The 16,828-nt window shown below is 39.9% G+C and overlaps 1 protein-coding gene across 1 annotated transcript in view; it reads left to right on the top strand.

The window, feature by feature from the left end:
- The first annotated feature begins 10,463 nt into the window (after window positions 1-10,463).
- LOC122539036 overlaps window positions 10,464-16,828 on the top strand; it is a 189,590-nt gene continuing 183,225 nt past the window's right edge. Inside the window, exon 1 of the mRNA XM_043673607.1 lies at window positions 10,464-12,053. The gene's annotated coding sequence lies outside the window, so the exon portion shown is untranslated. The remainder of the gene's footprint in view (window positions 12,054-16,828) is intronic.

Genomic DNA, 16,828 nt, shown 5'->3' with positions numbered 1-16,828 from the left:
ATTGTGTCGTGTCTTTTTTGTACAGTTCGCGTCAAAGATCTAACAATAAGAGGTCAATTGTACTCGCAAAGACAGCAATTTCCTGTAGAGTCGAAACTGAATCAAAATTGAAGCTAACGGCAAAGCTAACGCATTTCTCAAATTTCTTTGTAAAGCAAACTTCAATTTATTCTTTCGGGTCTTTCAATTTTCGTTCGTTCAGAGTTTGTTCCAGCTTGTGATTGCGTAGTGGCAAAAAAAAAAAAACACCGCCAGGTATAAATTCCATTGTGTCGTGTCTTTTTTGTACAGTTCGCGTCAAAGATCTAACAATAAGAGGTCAATTGTACTCGCAAAGACAGCAATTTGCAGAATTTCCTGTAGAGTCGAAACTGAATCAAACTTGAAGCTAACGGCAAGGCTAACACGTTAATTAATTTCAATTGTATTATGAATTAATTTTAAATTTATATTTAATAATTATTATATTTATAAATTTAATTATAATTAAAATTTTATGATTTCGAGATATTATTCGTGAAAGAACATTTATAGGATATCATTTTATATTGAAATAATATTAAAATTTAGAATAATTATATTTATTATTTCTGAATTATTTGTTTTTTATTTCATTTTTTTGAACATTTTTTCATAGATTAATTTCTCCATCAATTGAAATTAATATAATATGACCTCCTAAAATAATTAAAGTATTTAATTATATAGAAATTCCTTTATAATACATTTACTTTAATTACTTCAGGATTTAATATTACATTAAGTCATTTATATTTTTTGAATAATTTTTTTATAAAAAGTATAAAAGCATTATTATCTACAATTTTAATAGGTTTATATTTTTCTATTATTCAAATATTTGAATATAAAAATGCTTATTTTTTCTATAAATGATAGAATTTATGGATCAATTTTTTTTTTTATCAACTGGATTTCATGGAGTTCATGTATTAATTGGTACATGTTAATATTAATTATTTCATTAATTCGAATATATAATTTTCATTTTTCGTTAATTCATCAAATTAACTCGCCACAGGGAGTATCTATCTTGAAATAACAAAAAACAGAGAAGAATTCGAGTCATCCGGGAGGCTTGACGCGCGAAATTTAAACCGAACATCAAACGAACTCGAAACTTAAAGTTTCGAAACAATCTTCAACAGTTATCCCAACTCGGCTAATTCGCCTTCGCGAGCTTTCGTCTCTCCCTTCTGGCTTCGTTCTCCGTAAGAATTATTATTCGCCAGAACGAAGTGGTTCTTTACGATAAGTGACCGACACGGAAGAAGCGAACGCAACCACGAGAGCCAGCTGGATATATATATATATCGCTCGCAATTAGTCGCTTTTTAAGGCTTTTCGTTCCCCCTTTGGTTTTTTAATCGTGAGTTAGTCTGCCCACCGTTCCATTCTAAGCATTTCCTCCTCGTCACTGTCCAGTCCGCTCGCGCTCGTGTTGCGTCTCGTCTTTGTTCGGCGAGCGACGCAACGACGCCAGTTAACCCTTTTGACTCCGCGCGCCTCTTTGTGCCGCTTCTTTTCTGACGCGCTTGCTGGATTAATCGCGCCGTTACGGGGGACAGGAAATGGCTTACCGGTTAATTGAGCGGGAGCCGGGGGGACCCTTCCGCAGCCTGATTCAAGGCGACCAGCGTGCCCCGTGCTCGTTCCTTTCCATCTGATTGAGCACGTTTCGAGGACGACGGAAATGTCCAAGGATTTGTGCACTTGAACCAAGTCTCGTGTAACGACTGCTGGAAATGTTTCTTCGACGAGTGTGATTTTCCTTTTTTTGATGATGGGTTTTTCTGGTTTTTAATCTGTAGCGTGTACGAGAGTCTTTCTTTTTTTTTTTTTGTGGTCGAGCAGGTTGAGAACGACAAGTTTTAGTTTCGCGAGGAGTAATTTCGAAAGCTGTAATTTTTGCTGTATGTGCAAGAGTTGTTTGATGACGTTGGTTAAAAATCATGGGATTCGAGTCGCTTAGTTTGAATACTCTTTTTAAAAGTTAAAAGAAAATCATTAAAAACTGATGAAATGCGAGGAAAAATATCTATTTGACCAACGACGAATTAATTAATTTAATTGACCGAATTAAATTGCAAATTAATAATCGAGTAGGTTGAGAACGAAGAGTATTAAGCGCGAGGAGTGGTTTGGAATTTTCAGGCGTGCGCGTGAGAGTTGTTTTATGACGTTGGTTGAAAATGATGGGATTAGATTTGTGAATTTTGCTGAAATTCATTTTTTGCAAAGTTACTTGGAGACGACGATCCGAGGGAAAATATTTGACCAACAACAAATCGATTAGTTTAATTATTTGCGTTAAATGAACACATTAAGTTTCCTATTTCTAACGAAATGTACAACTTTTTATACGAATGTACAGGATCAATTTAATTCCTCTCAATTTTTCCTCAAGAGACGGTGAACTCACGATCGCGGGGACCGTCGATAAAACTTAATATTCGGTTTCCTTTCGCTCGAAACGTTTCCTCACTTTTGCAACGTAACATCGGTAACTTGTCGCTGTGCAGAAATCACTCGATGCAGTTTTCTGTATATGTTTCTCCCGGCACGAGGAGAGAAATTTATCTCGATCCCACAGGAGCATCTATTCCCTCCGCCGAGCTCCTTGGAGAAGCTTTCGTCTCGCGGCGGAAATGTCACGGCAGAAATATGCGCGGCGATCTTGTTTCTTCTTTTACAATTTGGCACAAGTACATACTCGTGTTCTTTTCACGTTAACCCCTCGCATTCGGCTATCCCCTATAAAGGGACATATTTAAATCCAGTTAAAATCACAAAATTCTTTTTTTTATAATTGCTGATAATTATAATGAACGTACATGTGGTGTCGTGCAGATAAAAGGAATAATAATATTTCGAAAAAAGAAATTTTTGAGGATAAAGGCAGTCGTGAGCCGGTTGACATTTGTTATCATCAAACACACTCGTCAAATTGTTATTCGATATAATTCGGTATAATTCACGTGAACTAAACTTCTTACTGCTTCTTACGAAAGTTTGTGAAACGGGAAATTTTTCAGATTCAGAAAATTGAAACAACTTCTATGTGCTATACCCGATGATTGCTTTGAACAAAGTCACACACTATGATCAACAAAATTTCATGCCAAATACCATTTAAACAGGATGATTATTTCCGTTTTATTTAAAGTGATTACTTTGCTATTTCGTAAAATAAATTGCTCGTGAAATGACATAAAAAAATATTCCCGAGGGCAAATAGTTAAACAGAAGATCGCTGGAGTTCCTCTTGTTCAAATTATATACATATTCTTCTACATTACGTGCGACACGACTTTATCATATCAAATAAAATCATTGCGAGTGTAACTTCCCTCAGTGAAAATGGAGATATTCTTCAAAAGAGTTTCGAGTTTTAAGTGAAAAATTGCCGAGCGTTCACTCTTCTAGATAAAAAAAGAAAAAAGAAAAAAAGAAAAAAAAACAGGTGGGTTAAAGTTGAAAAGGTGAATTATATTACTCGCCTCTCGAACGGAATTAATTAAAAGCGAATTGTTCGTTTAAGGGCATACGTATGAATTAATTCAAACAAGATCAAACAGTAATCTCCCGGCTCCATATACTTTCACGGAAATTAACTTCCATTTCGAGGTGAAATAATAATGACGGGCATAATCTATTATTTCAAAGGATATTCCCTTCGGTAATAATACATCCTGCGATAGGATTAAAATTTATAAAAATTTTCGTGGATTTTAGTGGAAGAGAGAGAATTGTTCTCCCCTAAGAGGAAGCATTAATTTTATTTAACAATTGTGATCGCTTTTTGCTCGGCGTTTATTAATCCATCTGCGTTTACTTGCACGTGTCCACGTGTGTTATAATTTACCAAATAAAATATTTATTATGCTAGTCTGTTAATGTCAGTTAATTACGACGAAATATCAATTTGTGCTATGCCTTTTTATAGTTTATCCATTATTATATATACATCACTGTAACACGAATTGTTGGAATATTAATTACTCTCATGATATTCTTATATTTTTATAACAATTATTCTTCACAGTAATAATTATTATAATCATTTTCCACAGTTGTTAGAATATCAGTGCCTGAAGCTATTAGAAATATTATTGAAACAATTTTACTATTTAAAACGTTAAATATAATTGATTGGCAAAGTTTTAACATTAAAGGATATTCTTACGGTGCAACTTTTTTAACGAGAAGTCATATTAATTGCACCAATTGATCGCTGAGCTTTCTACCTATTAATAAACGTAAAATTCTTAATCGCTGCTCGCAAATTCCTCCTTTCTTTTTATGATACACTAATGCGAAATATTTCATCTCCCTATCCATGTTAAAATGTTAAAATAATACACTTTCGAATTCCCCTCCCCCCAAAAAAAATTTCCTACAGTTTCTACTCTCGATGAGCAGAAAAAGAGAAAAAAAAAAAGAGGAAAAGATTTTTCATCGTCGATGAAACACGCTGTCCACGCGGATTCGATTTTCCCGGGTTCTTCTTCATGAATATTCCGCAGGCTCGAACGTTCAACGTTCGAACAGGGCCGCCGAATGAAGATATAATCTCTGCGCGCCGGTTAGATAGGCTCGCGTGTTCCCGGTTATTAGATCGAAGTTCGGCAAGCCGCGTCCGGCTAATTGTAGTAAGTAGATTCCGATAAAACCGCGCCATCACCATCGCCAAGTCTGTGCTGCCGAGGTCTGTGCCCTTCTCGCGAGAAGAGGACACGCGGCGCGAGAACGATTTCCATCACGCACGCGTTCCGCTCCTAATTTAAGCGTGAAAACCGCCGGCCCGATCTCGGTAACTTACGATCCTACCGCACGACACGATCGCGCAGCGGAACGTTTTCATTTCAGGATTAGACCCAGCTGTTTTGCAAACCGGCTGAAATTAGTTTTCGCGGGCGTGACGCGATCCAATTCCAAAATGGCAGATTCGTTTTGCGCGGCGAAGCGAAATATTCGATTCTTCGGTAGTATTAATGAAACTGATGGGAGAAAATCAAGCGAATTAAGGAGAGAACGTCTACTTAATTGCAAGTAATATTCTCGTCTTCTAAGAGAGATGATTTATGTATCGGTTTTACCGGAAGAAGATGCGTTTTCGATTTGATGGAACGATTTCGTAGAACACAAAGTGCTCGGGTCGCAAAGTCCTTTCACGTATCACGTGAAACGAATTTTCTCTAAACTCTCCGCGACGCAGGGAACATTTGAAACGCAATTTTTCATTTGTTTCGAAATAAAATTTGACGTTTCAATCATTTATAAAAATCTGTACGAGACGCGTGTTCTTGTTACGAAACATTCTTCGAAAACGAATTTCCTCTAAGCTCCGTGATACAGGGGTATATTTAAACGCCGTTCGTCATTGCTCCAGTGAAATAAAATTAAAATTCAATATCTCAAAAATATACGAATCTTCGTTCCTTTCGTGTTCCAAAAGTCTTCGAAAAGCGAATTTCCTCTAAACTTGGTGGCGCAGGAAATATTTAAACGTCGTTCTTCGTTGGTCCAATGAAATTAAAGTGACATTCGGCACTTCAATCGCAAGCAAATCTATAAGAGACACGTGTTCTCGTTATGAAATCCTTTTGTACGAAATCCTGAAACATTCTTCAAAAAGCGAATTTTCTCTAAACTCCGTGAAACGCCAGGAAATATTTAAACGCAATTCTTCATCGTTTCGATAAAATAAAATTGAAATTGAACGTTACAGAAACATATAAATCTGCAAAAAATGTGTCCCCGTTATGAAATCATTTCGTGTCCTGAAACTTTCCTCAAAAAGCGAATTTTCTCTAAACTCCGTGATCCAGGAAATATTTAAACGCAATTCTTCATCGTTCCGATAAAATAAAATTAAAATTGAACGTCACAGAAACATATAAATCTGCAAAAAATGTGTCCCCGTTATGAAATCATTTCGTGTCCTGAAACTTTCCTCAAAAAGCGAATTTTCTCTAAACTCCGTGATCCAGGAAATATTTAAACGCAATTCTTCATCGTTCCGATAGAATAAAATTAAAATTGAACGTCACAGAAACATATAAATCTGTAAAGAATGTGTTCCCGTTATGAAATCATTTCGTGTTTGTAAAAATCTTCGAAAACGAATTCCCTTCAAAATCCTTCGCGCCGCAGGAAACATTTAAACGCGATTCATCGTTGTTTCCAATCGAAACGAGTAAAATTAAAATTGAAAAGTGTATTCCCGTTATATGAAATCCTCTCCAAAAGTCTTCGAAAATCAATTTGCTTGAAACGTCGTGACGCGGGAAATATTTACGCGCAATTCTTCACATCGAGTTCCAATCAAAATTCAGTTAAATAAAATTTAAACTTTCATATCCCAGAAACGTACAAATCTGTGAAAGAAAAAAAAAAAAAAAGAAAAAAAGAAACGCGTTTTCGTTATAAAAATCTTTTCGCGTCGTGAAACAACAGTCTCCAGAGACGAATTTACCGCAAGCTAGATGATCTGGGACATACTTAGACGCTAATAACCACCGGATCGTGGTGTATCCATTTACTTCTATTCACGGCAGCGACTATGGCAACGGAGTCTATGAACGACAAGTCGATGCAACGGCTTATTTATCAAGGAAAACCGCATTGCAGCGACGCGGCAGGATTTTCAATAGGGTAGGGCCGCCGGTGGATCGCAAGTTTCGCCGTCGTGAGCATCGGTGCCGCATCACTTCGATTCGCGTTAATGCAAAATCAAGATCAACCCCATGAGGAGAGGAGGGGGAGGGGCTGACAAAGGGACGCGGCGCGTGAAAAGCGTCCTATGCGATATGAATGAAATTCGACGGCTGGTCGTCTATTCACCGTTTCCAAGAATTCCGCCCCCCTCCGCTCTTTGTCAGCCAGATATAATTCACGAATTTTCCTGCACCATTTTACCCGCCGCACAACGCCCGAGCCTTTTATCAGCGTTTGTTACCATGGATCCTACTCGCAATTGATATCCAACGCGGCGAAATCAGGCCAGCCTCTTGCGTGAATTTTCCCAAGCAGAGAGGAAAATCTTTTCCACGATGATACGACTCGAGATGTTACCTGCGTTCGGCGAATTTTTCGTCACTTGTTTCCCTTCAGGTGAGAATAGTTTTGCCGCTTGAATTTTTAATAATTTTGGAATCAATTGTTGAAGTTCGTTCAAAGTCGAGAGCGACCGATTACGAAGTGAGAAGCGAATTTGCGAATGAAACGACGAAGGGTTTGAGAACCGATCTTTCGCACCTTGTCAGATCTTGGATCTAAATTAGAAAAATTAAGCGGAATTTTATTAAGATTATATTATTATATTATTATATTTTGTAGTATTTTGTTAAGAAAATATTCGTATTTTATTAAGAAAATAAGAAAATTTGTATTTTAATCAGATCCTGGATCTGTTTCCTCGTTCGAAACGTCTGTTTGGTTCGATATTTAAGCCCGAGACACATTGGAACAGAGATTCTCTGTTTAATAAATAACTGCCTCGGAATTCTCGGGTTTAATATTCTCGGTACGCGGCGCAAGCTGGGAATCAATAATCAATGGCGAGCCGTATTCGAAAACAGTTTCGTAACTTAAAATGGAGCGTGCACTTTAGCTCGCTGGAAGAAGTTGGAGGGTCGGAAGTTTTGAAGTGGCGAACGGAGCCCGAGTTTGTCCGGCTAATTGTGTAATCGAATTCGATGATCGATCGGCTCCTCGTAATTTATACTCGGACAATTAACCCACTTCATGAAACGTTTCTCACCGCTTTATTAACCACCTTCATCATCGTATTATGTCATTATACGCTGCCAGAGACGAAAACTTTCGTCTCCTGTGATATTTCAATCTTATTTGCTTAATGATTTATTCACTTTTTTAACCGAGTCGAAAGACAGCTCGATGTCTTTAATATTTTACTTTTTTTTTGCCAAATGATATATTTCGATTTCGTCCTTGAAACGTTGGACGAAAATTCGAAAGAACTTCGAGGTGTTCATTTTATTAGCTAAATATATCTGAAATATTTCTAGAATAAAATATTAATAAAATCGAATATTCCTAGAATGAAATATTAATAAAATCGAATATTTCTAGAATAAGATATTAATATTTACAATATTTCTAAAATATTTCCAGAATATTTCTGGAAAATCGAAAGACTCTCGGAATGCTGAACTGACCACATATTTCTTGGGAATACATATTTTACTATATTTTCAATTTCCTTATAATATTAACACCTAGAGCTATCGACGACTATGGTATAATATTCGTAGCAAAGAAATTAAAGTGCAAAGTACAAGAAAAGAAATTGATAATACAAAGAGCGCAGTCTTCTGTTAATAAATTTTATTAAAAATCACTCGAATATCTGAAAATACGTAAAATATCCGTAGAAAATTAGAAATTGGTCAATTTCTTGACCAGTTTGATAGCCTTACTTTAAACCTTCGGGTCATTCAATTCACGCAAAGTTCCTGAAGTCGGCGTAGACCTCGAACACGAGGGAAACCGAATGTATACTGTTATAATACTTTTGCTCGACGGTGAACAACTCGACTGGTAACCGCCAGACACCGACCAACAGAGACAAATTATGTGACAGTTCCGATGCCAGTTAGCATATCAATAATGTTGCCAGGGTGTTCGATAGCCATTCGGGGGACGGTTCTCATCGCGAAAACACCGTCGTCTCACTATCGGCATGCTCCGTGCATTCCGCGCCGGATACCGCATTCCAATTTACTTGAATGTAAATTCGAAGTTGGAGCGTCGGCTGCTCTCGCGACTGAACGTAAATTGAGCCCCCAAGACCCTGGCAGAACCGTGTCGAAGTTCGATGACCGATCTTCGTCGAGTTCTTGCACACTTGAACACAGCATTAGGAATCTCACTCGTCGTGCCATCAACGATGTTCGATCTGTTCCTCCATCGGACGTTTAATCGAAGAAGGCGAAACGTGAAAGAAGTGGACTGTGTCTTTGTATTTTTTTTTTTTTTTTAACATTAGATACTATCTACATGACTAAAGCATGAAGATCATATCGAAGAAATTGGAGTGCAAAGTTTGTAGTATACAAAGACACAAGATTTTATTCGTGTATCTCATAAAAATGATCGAAATCGTTAAAAATACAATTTACGTTGCAATCTGCGGGATTACATTCGGAGAAAATTAGAAATTTCGACCAGCTTGGAAGATTGGAAAGTCTCACTAAACTTTTTACAGTTTTTAGTTATTTTAATCAGGAGTCTATCTTGACGTGGAACTTGAAAAATTTCCCAATTTTCCACATTAGGTATGAAGATTTACCACAAGATGTATGTAATATAACATGATATAATGTAACATGGTATGTGGTCTTCGTGTACATGCTCTGTGATGGAACGACGACGCGTAAAAATGAAATTCCTCGCGCTTACAAAAAAATTACGTGGAAAGAGATTTTATAGGCTTTCTTAAGTGACGTTCTGAAAAGCTTTCGAAATTCTTTCAGTTGCGAATCGACAGGCAAAATTCGATCATGATTTGACGTGACATCGAGGTTGATGATTCACGATTTTGTAATCTGTCGAGTGGAAGGAACACTAACTAACAGGTGAAATTGGAATTTCAATAAATATCTGTTGGCAACGAATCCGATATCCGAGTCAATACGTACTTTGACGCTACAACGTTGCATTTGACTCGAGCGTGAGTGAAAAATTACGACAATTCATACATAAAATTTGACAATATGAATTTTCAAACTACGTTCGTCTGATTTCGAAATTCCTAGGTCCAACACTTCTTCAATCCGATTTCGTATCCGTATCTCACTTGTGTTCCGTTAACATTATCATAATCCACCTCCTATGCCCTCATTTCGTAAAAATCTCTCCTCTGTCAAAGATCTCGTGGTAAAATAAAGAGAACCTTTGGTCGTTCACGTTTCCACGATACTCCACTTCTCGCGAAAGAGAAAAATTTCAACCGTCTTCTTTCTTCGGCCTCATTGTCAGAATCCCGCCCAAAGAAGTACCAAAGCTCGTCGACCACCCTTTGCTCTGTCTCTGTCTCTGCCCTCAGCCACGAAATCACTTTTGCAAATACTATCTAGCCAAAGTCACCAAACCGAGAAAACAGACACTTTCAGTCGCGTTACGGTCTGCTCCGTGTTGCAAAAAAGTCTGCAGAATCAACTGTCTTACTGGCTTGTCACGACGATGCGAACCGAGAGGCTCGTGTCTGAGGGTGCAAAGGGGTTGCTTGTTGGTGAAGGAACGCGTTGCGACACGGCGAGCGGTCGGAGCGGCAGTGCGCGCGGCTCGCGGCCACCGTCAGCGCGAAGAAACGGTTCGTCGGGGCTCGGCTCCGCTCGGCTCCGCTCGGCTCCGCTCGGCTCCGCTCGGCTCCACGAGTCGCCGCGCCGAGCGCCGGCCAAGTCGTTCGACTCGAGTCGACTCGTGTGTGCGGCCGCAGTCACTCGTGGAATCCGTGAATCGTGTCAGTGCTCCGGCGGACGCGATCGCGCGCGAGTGTGTCGTCTCAGCAGCGTCGTCTCATCGTCATCGTTGCCGAGAGGTCGTCGAGAGACGCGTCGAGAGAGGTGAAGCTGCGTGAGAAAACACGGTGAAAACGTGAACGAGAGAGAGACCAGGCGACACACGAATGTGACGCGAATCTTTCCGAGAGAAGTGAAAAACGTGAGATTCTTGAAGATTCGCGGGAAAAAGCGCCGCGTTCCTCGCGGATTCTCCGAGGGATCCGACCTTCGAAGGCTACGAACGTGCAACAGCTCGTGTGTTCAAGAAGGCGCACGCACGAGGTAGAATCGGAAACGGAAGTTCCTCGAGAGGATTCATCCTCTTTCTCTCTCTCTCTCTCTCTCTCTCTCTTTCTCTCTTCCGGCGAGGAGAGATACTCGCGATACGCCGGAGGAGAAGTAGACTGGCGATTAGCACGACACTGACAATCTCTAGCTTCGTGGCACCGCAAGGCTGGCTGGCACCGCGTCCGTCCCTGACGGCTGTTACCGCTGAATCTCGATACGATACGCGATCTACGACACGGTTATCGATCGTATCGCGTGCCCCATTGTGTTCCTCGAATGCATAGATGCAGACCTGATGGTCGACGTTAAACACTAACGGAGAATATATACAGCCACAGAGATCGAAAGTCTGACGACTACGCCGGTTTTTTTCCTCGCGTGTAGTCGCTAATAACTCAACCACCGAAATATTCTCAGCTTATTCGTTTTTGTATTACGTTGTGTGATCGTCGTGTTGCTACGTCGCGCGGGAGTGTGTCGTTCACTTTGCGTCCGAGTGGTTCGTGACTCAGGTCCGGAGTACGCACATGTCCGCGTGCTCGAGGTTTCGCGGCCACGAGATCGTATCACTGCCAACGAGATAAGGGAGCTTTCGACGAAGAGAGATAGAAAGAGGAGTGTACTTTACTCGTGGGACCAACGAGTCGCCAAAAATCACAGCGGTGTCTCTGGTTAAACAGGTTATTCGTCCAAAGGCGACAAAAACCTTTCGTCTCTTGCCAGCGACGAAACGTCCTCGTGGGAGGGAAGAGGAGATTTTCAGAGCAAAATAATACGCGCGACCATGGGCGATTGAGAGATCGCCGTGAAAAGCACACGCGCGCGCCTGATATACGATTATCGGAGTAGTGCTGTTTGCTCGATAGATAGATAGAGGAAGAGAGAAAAAAAAAAAAGATAGATAGAGAGAGAAAGAGAGTGCGTTATATGTGTGATACAGGGTGCAGACGTCGGTCAGGTCGTTCGATAACCCGCGTGTGTTCCGCGAAGTGACAACGGCGATCCGATACGCGGAACGATTCGTTGTTTCGTCGAGGCGAAAACGACAGAGTCGGACGAGAACGACGAAACGGAAAGACCGTGAGAAACTTTTCGAATCGCTATAAGGAAGAAGAAGAAGAAAAAGAAGAAGAAAGGAAGTGTTTTCGACGTCGTTTGGAGAAGAATATCCCAGCTTGCATCCGATTCTGACTCGCTCGCTCGCGTCTCCGGAGACAGGTGATTATTACAAAACGATTACGCTTTTCCTTTTCTTCTTTTTTTCAAATCTCGCGCGTTCCCTCTGTTCGATGCTCGGTCGTTAATGAGTTCGACTCGCGCGCGATTATTAGTCGTGTTTCTCGCGTCACTGTGCGTCGCTGGAAATCGAGATGTGCGCGACAGATCTCGATGCACGGCTCGATCGACAATCGTTTTTTTTTTTTTTTTTTTTTTTTTCGACGTCCGTGTCTCTCCTTCTACCACGGCACAGTTTCCACGTGTCGCGTAATTCACCAGGGAAATTGATTACAGGCTCGAGGTAACGCGGACAACCTCGTCTTCGTGACTTTTTTTTTTCTCCCCCTCTCCGTTCGTTGCGGCCGCTGGCTTTGCTGTAACGCATCGCGGTTTCCCGGATTAAACGAATACACGTATACGGTAAATTTTTTTTTTTTTCGGCCCCCTGTCGTTTCAGTTTCCTGGCGGATAAAGTTCCCCAGCGAATGTTTATGCAAATTCATTGCGTTCACTCGCTAAATATTGTTTAAAATAAAACGAACATTGCTCGCGAAAATATTCGAGCACGTAGGAACTTTTTGTCGGCTATTTTGATATTTTATTAATATCGTAAGGAGAATACCGATTGTCGTGATATCATAGTGGTCAAGTTTGAAACAAGAGTGTTTAATACGATTATACATTTTCATGGAGAAAACATATTTCATTCAGTGAGATTTCCAATTATATTTCATTGCTTTTATTAAACACATCTCTCTAATAAATATGTTTCCACATCCATCGTCGCAATGATCTAAAAATATTTTATAAAACACAAACATGTTTTCTCGTGTAATATTGTAACGAATATCGCTCGTGAAAATTACTACCCGTATGTATAGTTGCTCACGAAGATATTCAAACATATAGGGACTTTTTATTACACGTGTTGTATATTTTATTAATTGACATGTTTAATGCAAGTAGAGATAACAGAGAGGTATTTAAACAGTCACGAGAGCTTTATTATTCAGCGAGACTCATTTTGACAACACGGTTGAATTCAAATTCGAATTTAACCAACCATCATAAGATCGTTACGATCTCTGGAAATGTTTTATAGAACACAAACGAATCTGTTCCAAATAGGAAATTGTTTGAACATCTTCGAGCTTTGGTCTTCGACTCTGTCTTCACGTTTTAGTTTCCAAGTCATAAGGCGACCAAATGACGGGAACGATCAGCCATCGATGGCTCTTCTGCCATCAAGGGTTCTTCTCGCGTTGGAATTCCCTCGGCCAGGTAGTCTCCAGTTCGCGACCAGTTTTAGTGTCGCGTATTTAGCGTTCGGGGAAGTATGCTGGGAAACGGAGCTCTCGATATCTTGGCCGGCTCTTGTATCTTTCGATCTCCGGATTCCTGGACGCGTATCGACGTATCGATCGACGAGGAATGGAAGAGTATAACGAACCTTGGCTTATCTCGCCAATTTATTCAATGCCTCGCCAATCGATTTATTATCTACCAGATATTTCGTATATGGCGATTTCACGTCCACGGTATAAGAAACCCCGGATGTAAAATCGGCGATCGCCGATAACCCAGGTAATCAACATCAATTAACATCAATTGATAATTAACGATCAATTTCGATCGTCTGTTCGTTTTAATGCAAGGCTGGCTGCTAACCTCCAACGAGACAAACTCTCGACAAAGTTCCATTCAATTTCTGAATTTTCGTTTCTGTTGCAACATGTTAGATGTAACGTTATTACGTCGTTTCATCTATAACGCGAGTGTTAGTGTCAGTAGCGAAGTAACCACAGGATATTCCCCTAGTGTTGTAAAATCAGGCACAAAATTACCTCGCGTCGTTATACTGTATCTCGCCTAACCTGCGAACGGGTTAAACCACTATTACCGAATCTATGAAATCACACCAAATCGCAGCCTCGGCTCGAACAGATGCGCAAATAAGCTGGGATTGACACAGTTCAACTTCATCTACAAAAACTCGAATGATCTTTAATGCTTGATTTCACGCGGCTTGCGCAATTCCTCTCGCTGTTTCACTTGCCGATTGATACACGATTTCAATTTGATCATCTTCAGCCGACAATTTGAGTAACTGTTTCTCCAATCACGGCGTAATCATTTCTATCGGCGAGGAAGAAAATTAATTTACGTTGCGTCGTTCAAACGTTGCACAACTTTTATATGCGTTTCGTGATAAAATGTGTAAAAACGAGATTCATCGTATTGTTACATTAGATGGAATAGAACCAAATTGCCATAATTCGTTTCACTATAACGTGAAACACTTGTTCCCAATACGAAACAATGGGGGGAGATTTAGAAAAGAACAAAAGAATAAAAATCGCGTAATCCAAGTATGGTCTTGATTCTTCCGATATTTATGTCGAATATAATTTTTTTCTTCTTTTTTTCTTTTTTCGTTTAACGACGAGTATACTCATCACATAATAAAAGAAAGCTCGCACTTGCTATTAGCCTCTTGCGCTGGAGTAACGTGCCACGCACGTCGAGAATTTTTTTGTCCCAAAATTGTAATATTTCCTCAGTTTTAAGTACATTTTAGTAGAAGCAAAATAGGGAAAACAAATAATAAATTTATCACTTCTCAATAATTTCTATCCAGCGATGTCGTACCGACGAGTTCGGAAGAAAAAGAAAGCGACGAATTATTGTACAACGGTTTGGTCACTCGTTACGGTCCGCAGTCAGTTGCCAGCGCAAGCGATTAAACATGAACACTGAATCACTTGATGACGAGGAAAAAATTAAAGATCGTTATCAAACTTTAAAATCTTTTGTTTAAATACCTACATGATAAAATATTTACGATAAGACACGATGTAAAGAGAGCAACCAAGAAGCTCTTGTTTCGTTACACTTGCTTTTGCTTTTGTTTTTTTTTTTTACAGCTGAAAAAATAATTCAGCGTGACGTTCCAACGAAAAGCAAAAAAGCAGCTCGAAAGGGTTGAAAGTTTGGAATCGCTGGACGACAGAAATTTCGCTTCTTTGGTCGGCGGCTAGAGGAGAGGTTACCACCAGTGTCGACGAACTCTCGTGGAAGGTTGACCAAGGCCGTTTGCCTCTATTTATAGCGAGCCGGTAACGAAGTAGACATTTGCCGGGAATCGTATTTTCGTAGATCCTCTCGTGGAATGCTCGCGCGGGGGCGAGGCCGACGAGGCTGATCTCGCCTCGGGAGTCCTGAATTATTTTAGCGACGCCTCCCGTGAGAGGAGGCTCTCCTTTTCGGCCACGAGGCTCCCGAACGAGCAACGGATCACTTTATCAGCGCCTACGGTTTCTTATCAGGCGACGCTCGGAGCGTGTTACGCGCGGCCATTCGTAAAGATTCGTCGAGAATCGAGAGTGACTCGATAAATCGGGCCAAAGTTTCATTGTCGCAATTTCTGTGTTATCGACGAAACATCGTTTCGTCTCAGACGGTTTTTTTTCTGTTTCTTTTTTTTTTTTTTTTTTTTTTTTTTTTTTTTTTGTTTGTTTGTCGATACCGAAGCTTCGATGACTTATGTGTTTAATTTCGCGGATTAGGTAAATTCTTAGAAGTATTACGGGCAGTGTTGTTTTTGTTTGTTCGAACGATATCGCGTCTCTGATTCTTGGTTCGGAGGTTACAGAGTTTGTCGTCATTTGCCTATTATCGATGGAATATTTCTCATCTCGAAACTTTTATTAACTCTTTGCCCTCGGAAATTATTTTCGTATCGTTTGTAACCTTGTACGCAAAGCAACGAACGTAATGAACATCTTGTTCAAGTGCAATGTTTAGCATGGAATTTAACATGTATTTCCAAGTATATAGAAACTGATGATGCATACTTTCAATCTTCTGAAAAACAATTTCCCCCACTGTGTTTATAAACTTTCGTAAGAAGTTGGTAAAAAGTATTTAGTTTGAGTTATTTCAATGTCAGTGTCCTTGGAAATTTCCTCTGAAATCCTTTCATTCTTATTACGAAGATATTACTGTAGATGTTACACGTTATAAAAACACGTTATAAACCAAAAGCATACATTCGTTATAATTCATTCGTTATAATCAAGAAGACTCTGAGAAACTTGTTATCTAGATTTAAGTCTCGTTAAAAGGGAAAAGCGGGATTAAAGAAAGGATGAAATTTCTAAATTCAAAATTATGAAAGCGTAGCAAATGGACCGTTCCCGCTTGTTGAAAAGCATCTTGCTCCGTCTGCTAATTAAAGCAAGCGTGTTTGAGAACGAAGATTGGATATTTCAAAGGAAAGTATCTCCCCTGGACTATATTTCTCTCTCTCTCTCGAGTGCCTCTCCCCTCCCCCCCGCCCCCTTTTCAAATGGAACAAACAAGCTCCAGCCCGGCCACTAAATTCTAAGCATTTCTACCTCCAGTTATTTCAATTTTTAATCGTGCTAATAAAACGCGAGATACGCCCACGACCGTGTAATTCCGCGCGGCAGATCCGAAAGAACGGACAAGAGAGCACGTTGCACAATAATAACCAGAGATCGCTTGACCCAGTTGCACCCTCTGTAAATATGTCTCCTTGAGACACTGAACTCTCACATCTCGAGTGTAGAATTCCTCGTTCGTACGTGTTTCGAACGTGAAGAAAACGATTAACCGCCTGTTTATACGTATTATTCGCGCGAATCTGATTTTACAGCGAGAACGGAGTGAAACAGAATTTCAGGCGTGCATTAGCGGGCAAAGAGGCAAATTTCTCGATAAATCGTCGAGGGCCGATTTAAATATGATTCGAT

The sequence above is a fragment of the Frieseomelitta varia genome, unplaced genomic scaffold, assembly GCF_011392965.1.
Source record: "Frieseomelitta varia isolate USP_RPSP 00005682 unplaced genomic scaffold, Fvar_1.2 scaffold_189, whole genome shotgun sequence".
Taxonomy (NCBI): Eukaryota; Metazoa; Arthropoda; class Insecta; order Hymenoptera; family Apidae; genus Frieseomelitta; species Frieseomelitta varia.
This window is presented reverse-complemented; position numbering and strand designations above follow the sequence as displayed.